The sequence below is a fragment of the Microtus oregoni genome, unplaced genomic scaffold, assembly GCF_018167655.1.
Source record: "Microtus oregoni isolate MIOR12 unplaced genomic scaffold, Mior012 000001F_ref0000356, whole genome shotgun sequence".
NCBI lineage: Eukaryota > Metazoa > Chordata > Mammalia > Rodentia > Cricetidae > Microtus > Microtus oregoni.
Window position 1 is genome coordinate 91,155,447 of NW_024543060.1, and position 10,644 is coordinate 91,166,090.

The window sequence follows — 10,644 nt, forward strand, 5'->3', positions numbered from 1 at the left end:
GACTGAAAATTAGTATATGGATTCTTCCTTACCCATGTAGCTACTCATAAAGAAAAAATAGCATAGCAAAGATAAAAGCTGTAAGGTGCATTGCCCCTTATCTTTTATGAAGGCTCTGCAGCAACTGAGTTGAGTCTAGGAAGTGGCTGTTGTATGCCTTGCTGTGGCGAAGGTGGGCCCCATGGTAAATGCCCTTCAGCTCTGCCCAGGAGCAGGTGCTCTTCCACCAGCTGCTGCCCAGTGCACAGGTTTTCTGCACTGACCTTAGTAGCCACTTTATTCCCTTATTATAGTTCTCACAAGCTTAAGAAATTAAAAGAAAAAGACAAGCTCAGGAACTCTGTTTTTATTTCCTGAGAATCATAGCAAACTATGAAAATGGTAGTGGCTAGTCTTCTATATATGACCACTATATCTGAATATATCTTCAGCTAAAGCACTCAACCTGTCTGGCCCTTAATGCCTGCACTAGCAGGTGAAGGTCCCTTTCAGCTCTAAACTGTGTTTCCCCTAGAAGTTGGGTGCAGCCTGCACACTGTGCTTGTCAGCAGTCTTCCTGGCTGTCCAGCTGTGCTGTCCGTCACTTCAGTAGAAAGCAGAGCGTGTCCTCCTCTTGAAGAAGTAAGCACCTTAATAGGACACAAGTTTTTAAATAGTGTTTTAAACATTTGTAAGATTTTTGTAAATGCCTAGATGTTTTATTTTTGCATTATTTTTACCTCAAAATTGTTTACGCTTTTTTATACCAGAAATAAAAGCATTAGACAGCCAGTCCAGGCTCCTGACCACCGAGAGATGCCGATAACCCTGTGACCATTGGCTGCAGGTGACTTTCTTTACACCTTCTCGAGTCTCAGTTTGAGTGCATAGTCAGTTTGGAAATGAGTATGTGTAGAGCAATAACTGCAGAAGATATTTCAGGCTGAGAGCTGCCGGGACTGGAGGAGCGCAGGTCTAGCTAGCTTGCTTTGCCACACAATCTCAATGCCAGTGTAGAGGGCTGAGCAGCTGTGCCCTCCAACTTTACATATGATATGCCCAGTGAAGATGACTCTAATTGTGAAGAATTGATATATATGCCAGTTACTAACTTAAAGTGTATAGAATATTTTAATATATGATTTTTGTAAAGACTGGGATTTTTATACTACAGTATTTGTAATTAATGTGTCTCACTAATTAAATTTCTCTTGAAGAAAATATGCAAATTGTTAGACACACGAGTGATCTCTGAGCACTCGTCTGGTGTTGGTAGGAGACCTTTCTGGGGCACATGGATCCTTAGTCATTAAATAGGTACTTTCCAAGCAGTGTTTACAAGGAGCACCTCTGGTTGGTCATCTAGCAGCTCCCGTGGGAGAGTCACCCGCCTTCATTTCACGTGTGTGCTTTGCTTTGGGCAGTGCTTGCTTCTTGCACTAGTAGACTCTGAACTTACCTCATTGTTATGTTTATAGTCATTTGTGTAGCTTCCATGATGTGTTTGATAGAAGCTAAACATGTTTTAACCAAAGTTACATGGTATGTATGCAGATTTGCACATAGGGAGTGGCAGGCTTTGTTGTACGCGTGTGCTCAGCTTAGAAGAATAGCCAGTTACAGGAAGTGTATGCTTCAAGCCCAATTACTTTACTAGAAAATCTTGTCTTTCAATCTCTATTCTCTGCATTAACAGTTTACATCTTGAAACATTTATCTTATTGTTGAGGAATAAAATTGATGTAAAGCAGACTAGAATGTTGGTTTTGTGTGTGCACTTTTTTTTTATCTATTTAGTATGTGACATAGTTTATTTTGCTTAAAGAAATCTTCTATTGTAGACCAGGAGACAGATAGGAGCCCATGGTTCTAACGTACAATTTGCTTCTTTGACAAAAGAGTGGCCTTTATATACCAAGCGATTTGTTAAAATAATAAACCTTTTTTCCTTGAGAATTGCCCAAATGGTATCTTTTTCATCATTGGCCTACTTCCTTAAGCATAAGTCATGTTTGTTTCTGTACCGGGACTCGTGACTGAAGGGACGCGCTTAGCAGGTGTGTGTGGCTTTGGTGTTAGCAGATGCTGCATAGGACCCTGCACGCCGGCACAGGCATGGAGCTCACGAGTACGCGCACACTGTGAAGCTGTGGTCTGCATCATGCAGACTTGGTTTTCTTTTCCCACATCTCTTCCTCCTTCCTCTTTTTTTTCCTTAATGCTGGGGATTGAACTTGGGGCCCTGGGCAACTAGGCTGGTGCCCTACACCAAGCTACACCCCACCCGGGCAGATAATCTCTTACTAAGAGGATCAACATTAAGTTAAATTTCTTTCTTTCCTCTGCGAGCTGCATAACCATCTGTGTCACAGCCTCTGTCCTGTGTTCCGGACTTTGGTTCACATAGGAAGTAAAAATATCGTATGCTCTTAGAATTGTTTTCTAAAATACTGTATTGACTTTATTTTAGCTTAGCAAATTATTTTGGCAATTTAACTAGAAATAAGTTATATATAAACTCAATCTTTATTTAAAGATTAAAATCTAATTGCATGTATGAGGCACTTTTGCCCCGTAATCCAATTACATGTATAATCATCTGTAGAGAAGTAAAACTGTTGATCAGTTATTTCAAAGACTTGTAGACTAGCAAAGGTGGGTTCTTCTTGAGCGTGTGCTATAACAGGACTTTTATTTTAAAGTGATAGCACTTATAACATGAAGACCGTTTGCTCCATTCTGTCGGGAGTGGTCAGTGTTTGGAGCTCCTGTAGTCATCTACTCCCCATGGAGAGACCGCAAGTAGGCTTGGCTTTGCTGTCTGAGGTGGGACTGGTATTTCCTAGGACTGCTTGTGTGCCAATGATATGGAAAATAAATGCCCCTTTTCTATAAACCATTAGAAATGTTATTATTTCTTTTGAGTGGTGCAGAGTAGTGATGGCAGAGCCAGTCTGTGGGATGCTGGTGCGTGTGCCGTTCACTTGACACAAAGGTAGTCTCAGCTGAAGATGGACGGTCTAGACACTGAAGTTAGATAGTGGGCAGGAGTCATTTTCTCCAAGATTTGATCCCTACTTGCCCCCTGCTGTGTTACAATTGTGCTGAGCTGTGTGCGGGCACACAGACAGATGGCTCCAAGAAAAGTCTAGACTTGTCTCCCCTTTGGAGTCTTCTGTACGTGTGGAGCTGTCTTTCCTTTAAGCTTCTCACCCTTCTTGCTTCACAGCAGCCAGGTCCGACCCTGCTACTCCGTTGAGCTGGCTTTAACAAAAATCAGGCAGAATGCCGCATTTTCAGATCTAGGAGGCTCTCTCCTTGCACTGCTTCTTGGCATCTGCCCAGTTCCTCATGCCTGTGATGCACATGTGTCGCTCTTTACTCTTCGTCCTGTCTGCAGTCCACGTTTCCACTCCTGCCATTTTTATGAACTTGACCAGCCTGACCACACTTTCCCTGGCCTCCTCCACCTTCATGGGGCTCCAGCTGCTGCACAGTCTCAAAAACGTTGTCCCCTTAGTTGTTAGCATTGTCCCTTTCTGGTCTCTGATGGTGGGTGTTTGCACAGAGACTGGGTTTTCATGCTCTTCCATCCTGGGCCATTAATAGCACGTAAATAACTGAACAGGCTGGTGAAGACATTGGCCACCCTTGGAGTCTTCCGTTCCCCAGTCTCAAGCCATGATCCGAATGGGGTGGTTCAGGGAGAGTGGCTCTAGTGTATTTATGACACTGGGGACATGGACGTTTCAGCTTTGTCTTGCCTTAGCTGCACTGGGTTCCTAACTAAGGAAACTACAAGATAAATAACGGATTAAGGAGGGTCTAATCTTCAGTTGTTTGAGGATGTAATGAGATTGGTGGGCATAGAGACACTAGAAGATCAGAATGATCTAGAAATCTGTTAGACTAAAAATCTCTTGGTTTTTTGTTGTCTTTTTGTATATTTTTTGTTTTGAGACAGGGTATCACTGTGTAGCCCTGCCTGTCCTTAAACTTACCATGAAGACCAGGCTGTCCTTGAACTCCCAGAGATCTGCCTGCCTCTGCCTCCTGAGTGCTGAGATTGAAGCCGCGCGCTACCACATGGGGCAGAAATCAGTCATTTATTCTGACACTAGAAAGCTAGGTAGCGGTTTAAGCACAGAGAGCTGCTGGGGACTGACGGCTGGCTTAGAACTGCACTCCTGCTGCTCTCTGGGGTGGGCAGGCCAGTGTCGGTCCTTGTAAGCTTGCTGGGCACGCTACTGCTGCGTTTCATTCTATAACCTAGGCTGACCTGGAACTCCTGGCAGTCCTCTGCCTCTCAGGTGCTGGCTTACAGGCCTGAGTCACCGCACTTGGTTTACGGTTCTTACTCACAGGGAAGCAAGATGCCCTTGGCTTCCTTCCTTCAGGTATAGTTAGAATTACAAGTCTCTGACTTATATATTTCTGTAACTACAATGTATTATTCTGATCATGCATGGAAAAACAGACTGTAGTGTCCTGGGAGAAATAAAAAGAGGTCTGTACAGGGAATGAAAGCTGTAAAATCTCAGGACAGTTAACCTCCTGGTTCCAAACGGCTCTCTACCTCCCTATCCGTGTGCTGCTCTGTCCTTGGCAGAACTAAAATTTAAGAGAAAGAAAATGTATACTTGGGGAGGTCTCCCGATCCTAACAGGTTGATCTAGTAAAACAAAGCGTGGCAGGTGCTTGGCAGAGTTTGGAAGCTCCCAGTGTTGGATGCATTCCAATTGCCCATTCCAATTCAATGTGATGAGATTCTGGGTTGTGCAGCCAGCGAGGTGTGTGCACACGTGTGTTGTTGGTGGGACAGCCACAGCAGCTCCTGCTACTGGTGTTAGGTAGAGCTGAGTGTTGCTGCCATGACTAGTTTGCCCTGAACCACTCCATAAACCAAGCAGAGAAAAACTTCAGCTGCTGATGGCTTCAATACTTCAAGAGCTCTTTTGTTTTTCAGATTTCTGAATTGAAGACCAGAATTTTTAGTGAATTCCCTGAACTAGGAGAAATTGTACCTTAACTGCTGCAAGCCTATAAAATGGCACAGACAGGGGTGATGTTGGTAGACAGTCTCTAGAAATAGGTGATGTTGACATTTTTTGCACACCCAGAAGGAAGCTGTCCTGTAGGGAGGCAGTTGAGAATGGCTATGTGTGGCCCAGGTTGTAGAAACAGCCCACAAATGCACAATCAGGAGAAAGTGCCTAGGCAACAGCATTCACTAAGGAGTTGTACCCTTTACCTTATCCTTGGCTAGTTCAGACCTTGTGCAGACCAAGCTGACCTTGAACTTGCAGCCCCACTAGGCAGGGTTCATTATCTGCTTTACAGAAAGAATTACACACAGCGAGAAAAGTTCTCATGCAGAGATGAGGTGGCTGTGGGCTGGTGTGGAAGGGCAAGGTTGTAGTTCTGTAAACTCACTGGCTCTGCCTGCTCCCGTGAAGAATCATCCACACTTGGTTGTCTTGTATGTTACGGACTTGCCCCTTGATTGTTGCACAGCAGTGACTGAAGTAGCGATGCCGTGTTTGGTGGAGTATTGTGAAACAGTGCATGCCAACCATAAACCGTCTGGGTGGAAAAGTAAAACGACGAGACTTGTCAAGCTTCACTTAGGAAGCAGAGCCTTCTTCCCGCCTAGAAATCCCTCTGCCCCATCTCCTCTCTCTTCATACACACCATACAGTGTACATGCTCTGGATTTGTTTCTAGTAATTATTTCTGTGCTCACTTGTAGCTCTATCATACATGTGTATGGTCTAAATAAAATGTTTAGATTTACCTGGTTTTGGACTTGTTTGTAAAAGTAATCATGATGTATGTATTCTCCTGTGACATACTTTTCTGGTATTTTTTCAAAATTTACATCCATGTTTATGCACATGCCTGTATTTCATGTTTCATTGCTATATAATATTCCATTGTATTACTGTTGTACAGTTTTATCTGCTCTTCTGTCTACCAGGGTTGGGTTTATTGCTTTCAGTTTCCGCTACTGAAGACAGTGCTGCTGTGGACATTCTGCCCACTTGCAGTGTAAACCCTGTGTTCCTTGCTGTATTCAGTGTTGAGACCATGACTGACACAGGACAGATACTCAATAAATAAATGTTTGAGGAATATGATGCTTCTCGTACCCATCTCCTTGCATGTGCAGTTCTCGGACAGCTGAGACACCACGGAGGCATTTGTTCCGTTCACTGCTTTCCACAGTGTAAGTATTGTCCTGGCGTGTGCCAGGCCCGCGTGTGCATGCCTTGAGTCTTTAATTCTCCACTGTAGTTTCGCACGTGGGAAGTACTAGTAGGCACATGCAGCATGTGCTGTAGCTCTGAGCGCCTCAGTTTTTAAGAATGTAAGAGGTTCAGAGATGATCAGTTTGCATGCCGCAGCTTGCAGAAGTCATTGCTAAGCTGGGCTTCCAAGTGCTCTCACCAGCAGCACAGCTGGATGCCTATTATACAGTATCTCATGGTGGGTTTAATTGGCATTTCCCCGTTACTGGTGGATTCAGTAACGTTTCCATACGTGGTCCTCTTCTCTGTGAATAGTGATTAGTGTCTTTTGAGCACGTTCGATAAACTGTCTTTCATTGATGCCTATGGTTTCTATGTATGTTCTGGATGTCAGTCCTTTGCCTATGGTTCACACGTTTCCTACCAAATCCGTGCATTGTCTTCTGTAGTTGTGTTGAGTATGCTAATCAACTTGGAGGAAACGCCCATTTTTTCCTTGTGTCTTCCTGGTCAGAAGCACTATATGTCTTTCCAGTGATTATGCCTTCTGTTTGTTTCGAGACAGGAGTTTCTCTGTGTTCCTGGCTGTCCTGGAACTCACTCTGTAGACCAGGCTGGCCTCGAACTCACAGAGATCTGCCTGACTCTGCCTCCTGAGTGCTGGGATTAAAAGTGTGTTCCACCACATTAGTTTCCCTATGCCCATTTATGAATGTTTTCTTATCCTTATGACAGTGACAGGTCAGAATGTTGTGGGGTCTGAGACTCAGAAACAACCCAGGCAGGCACAAGAGTCCACACAAAGCAAAATCTTTATTGAATTGGGGAGGAAAGGCTGACCGGTCAGGGACAACAGCATATTCTTGGAGCCAACTACATCCCAAGATGTTCAATTCAGCAAGTATTTAAGCAGAAAAAGTCACGTACATACGCTGAAAGCAGTCAGTGAAACTCAACTATACCTAAGAACCGGCGTAGACGGTAGAGAGGACTTCCTCACCTAGTGCGCTGAGTTACAGAACATTTCCCGATAGCCAAGTGTTCAAACCATAAATAGATGCATTTCCTTTGAGATGGTACCTGTTCACCATTTTTCTTTGTTAAAACAGGGTCAACACTTCAGTGGAAGGCTCTACATCCAAGAGTATATGGCTTTTTTTTTCTTTTGTTTTTTGTTTCTACAAAGCTGGGTGGGTATGGATTGGAGGTCAGTTTGGGAAAGGCTGCTGAGTATGATGAAAATGGAAGCTGGACGTGGTGGTGCCTGCCTTTAATCCCAGCACTGGAATAGAGGCAGATTTCTGTGAGTTCAAGGCCAACCTGTCTACAGAGTAGATTCCACGACATCCAGGGCCACAGAGAGACACTGTCTCCAAAGAAAAAACAAAACAAATAATCAAACCAAACCATAAAAAGAAAACCCAAATGAAAACACATTGTACAAGGTTCTCAACAAGTTTATAAAAAATAAAGGGGAGGCTCCAAAGCCACAGAGAAACCCTGTCTCGAAAAACCAAAAAAAAAAAAAAAAAAAAAAAAAATAAAGGGGAAATATTCTGTTCCCACCGATTTTTTTTATTTTGAGATAGGGTTTTTCTGTGTGATCGTCCTAGCTGTCCTGGAAGTTGTGTTCCCACTGATTTTTATAGGGGTTTTCAGAAGCTGATCAAGCTTGCCTATTTCAGTCTGAGCCTGCGTTTGGTGTCACTGGGTCCACTGAGCCTTTGTGCCATGTGTGGCACGGTGTCTTCACCACAGTAGCTGCATACCAGGGTCAGCCTTTCCATCAGAGTTTAGAGCTCTCGCAGATCCTGGCATCATTACAGGCCCCACAGGTGCCCTCATATTTTCTTTCGGATACAGTATAACCCTGGCTGGCCTCGAACTCACTGTGTAAAGCAGACTCGCTGTGAAGAGATCTGCATGCCTCTGCTCCTAAGTGCTGGCTATATACCAAGTTGAAGCCTGGCTTGCATTTTCTCTTGCTCAACCCTTTTAGAGGCCTATATATTTAACCCTATAGGTATTTTTTTTTCTTTTCGAGACAGGGTTTCTCTGTGTAGCTTTGGAGCCGGTCTTGGCACTCGCTCTGTAGAGCTGGCGTCGAATTCAGAGATCCACCTGCCTCTGGTTCTAGAGTACTAGGATTAAAGGTGTGCGCCACCACCATGCCAAGAAGTTTTTTTAAGTTGAATGATTTAACCTATTTGTTTGTTGTGATTATTTCTAAGTCTTAAACATAAATTGTCTTTTTAGTTTAATCCCAGTCTTAGGCATGTGGAGGTCATGTCTTTCTCCGTATGGACTAGGGGTCAAACACTCTGCCAAATGTCCCACCTGAGGCCTTGAGGGAAGTCCACAGCTTGCAAAAGGTGGGCTCTAGGTCAAACTCACAGGGAGCCTGCGAGTCACATCCTGTGATCTCCAGTACTTCCTCCCTGCTGCAGGAAACCCTCGGGCATTGCCCAGATGAGCTCCCAGCCGAGAGGTGCACCAGTCAGCCCTGGCCACCAGACTGTCCTACCACCAGAGTAGTGACCACGCCTGTCCAGGAATGAAGACAGGTTTTCAGGAGTCTGGCTCATAAGTACTGGCCTAGAGCAACCAACCTAGTGCTCACTTGGGCACATGAGGTCCCCTAGTCATGCCCTGCTTGGTAATGGTACTGACAGCCTTGACACAGCCTTTCTGGGATCCCACCACATTGGTCTATGTGCCAGACTCCTGAGTCCTGATGAAGGGAAGAGGAAGAGGACAGTGGCCTTATCTTCTATAGGGTTCTTTTTTATTTTTCAATCATTTTTTTTTGTACAAGTTGGTTTACAAATCTTTCTGTAATCTTTTCTTTTCCCTCTTATGTTTCTTCAAACATCAATTTTTTTCTCGTTCATGTTTTTTTTTTTTTTTTTTTTTTTTTTTTTTTGGTTTTTCGAGACAGGGTTTCTCTGTGGCTTTGGAGCCTGTCCTGGAACTAGCTCTTGTAGACCAGGCTGGTCTCGAACTCACAGAGATCCACCTGCCTCTGCCTCCCGAGTGCTGGGATTAAAGGCGTGCGCCACCATCGCCCGGCTCGTTCATGTTCTTTGTGGTGGTTCTGTTTATCTGATGGATTCTGTCTTCCATTAATGATGCCATTTGTCTTGAGTCTCTGGTATCTTCCTTAGCAGCTAGGGATGAATTGAGTCAGACTGAAGTTGGAAAATCCCTAAGAGAATCTGTTTGCCCAAAAAGATATCCAAGGCTGTTAGCCTGATACTCCTAAAAATAATAAACCGAGGAATGGCCTATCCTGAATTGTTTGAGAGTGGCGCTTTCTGTCTCTCCACCCAGCACCAGAACTGAGGGGTGTCCGAGTATTCGGAGTTCAGCCTCTGTTCAGCCTGGCTGTTTCCACGTGTGCAGGGCTTAGCACCGCTGCAGACAGAGAAGCAAATGGGTGCTGGCCTACCAAAGGCTCCCCATTTCCACCTCTTTTCTGAACACGTGCTCTTTTGTCAGATACATTTTAAGGGATATCTAACCATACAGTTTATGTGCATGCATTATGCATGATGCCATAGTCCAGGGTGGAAGTCAGTCCCCAGCTTTATTCTGGTGGGTCCACAGGCTCAATAGCAAATGCCTTTACCCACTATATCACTTTATATTACTCTGCCTTCCTCTGCTGTTCGGTATAAGAGAAGCTGTATCATTTAGGCTGCTTCCTAGGTGAAGTCTGAAGATGTAAGTAACTTACTGTGGATTCGAGCAGGAAAACACACACTTGCATGCAGCCTTTTTTGGCCTACTGAGAAAGTCTCTCAAGTAGCCCAAGCTGGCCTCAACTTGATATCCAGTCAAAGATGACCTTGAATTCTTGGTCTTTTTGTTTGTTTGTTTTTTGAGACAGAGTTTCACTGCGTAGCTCTGGCTGTCCTGGAACTAGCTCTTGTAGACCAGGCTGGCCTCAAGCTCACAGAGATCCACCTGCCTCTGCCTCCTGAGTGCTGGGATTAAAGACATGCACCACCACTGCCCAGTCTAAATTCTTGATTTAGTGCAGGAATTACAAGGCCTGTGACGTGATCCCTAGCACTATAGGGTGTTTAAAGTCTACACAGAAGTCGGGAAACAGACCTGTACAGCAGCACTTGCGGTTCTGGGGAATCCACTTACAACAGATGAGAAAATGTAACAGTAAACGGGCCGCTCACTGTCCCGGGAGCTTGTCTTCACCTCCCTAGTACTGGAATCAGGCACGTACTACCTTTCCAGTTTTACAGGACTCCTGTGAACTGAACATGCATGATTGGCGAGCATGGAATCAATTGACCATCTCCCCAGCCCCAAGGAAGGATTTCATCAAGTGGCCCACAGAGTCCCTTGCGTGCTCTCATTTAGTGTTTGTGTTTTAGATTGGGGGAGCGGGGGTGTGTAT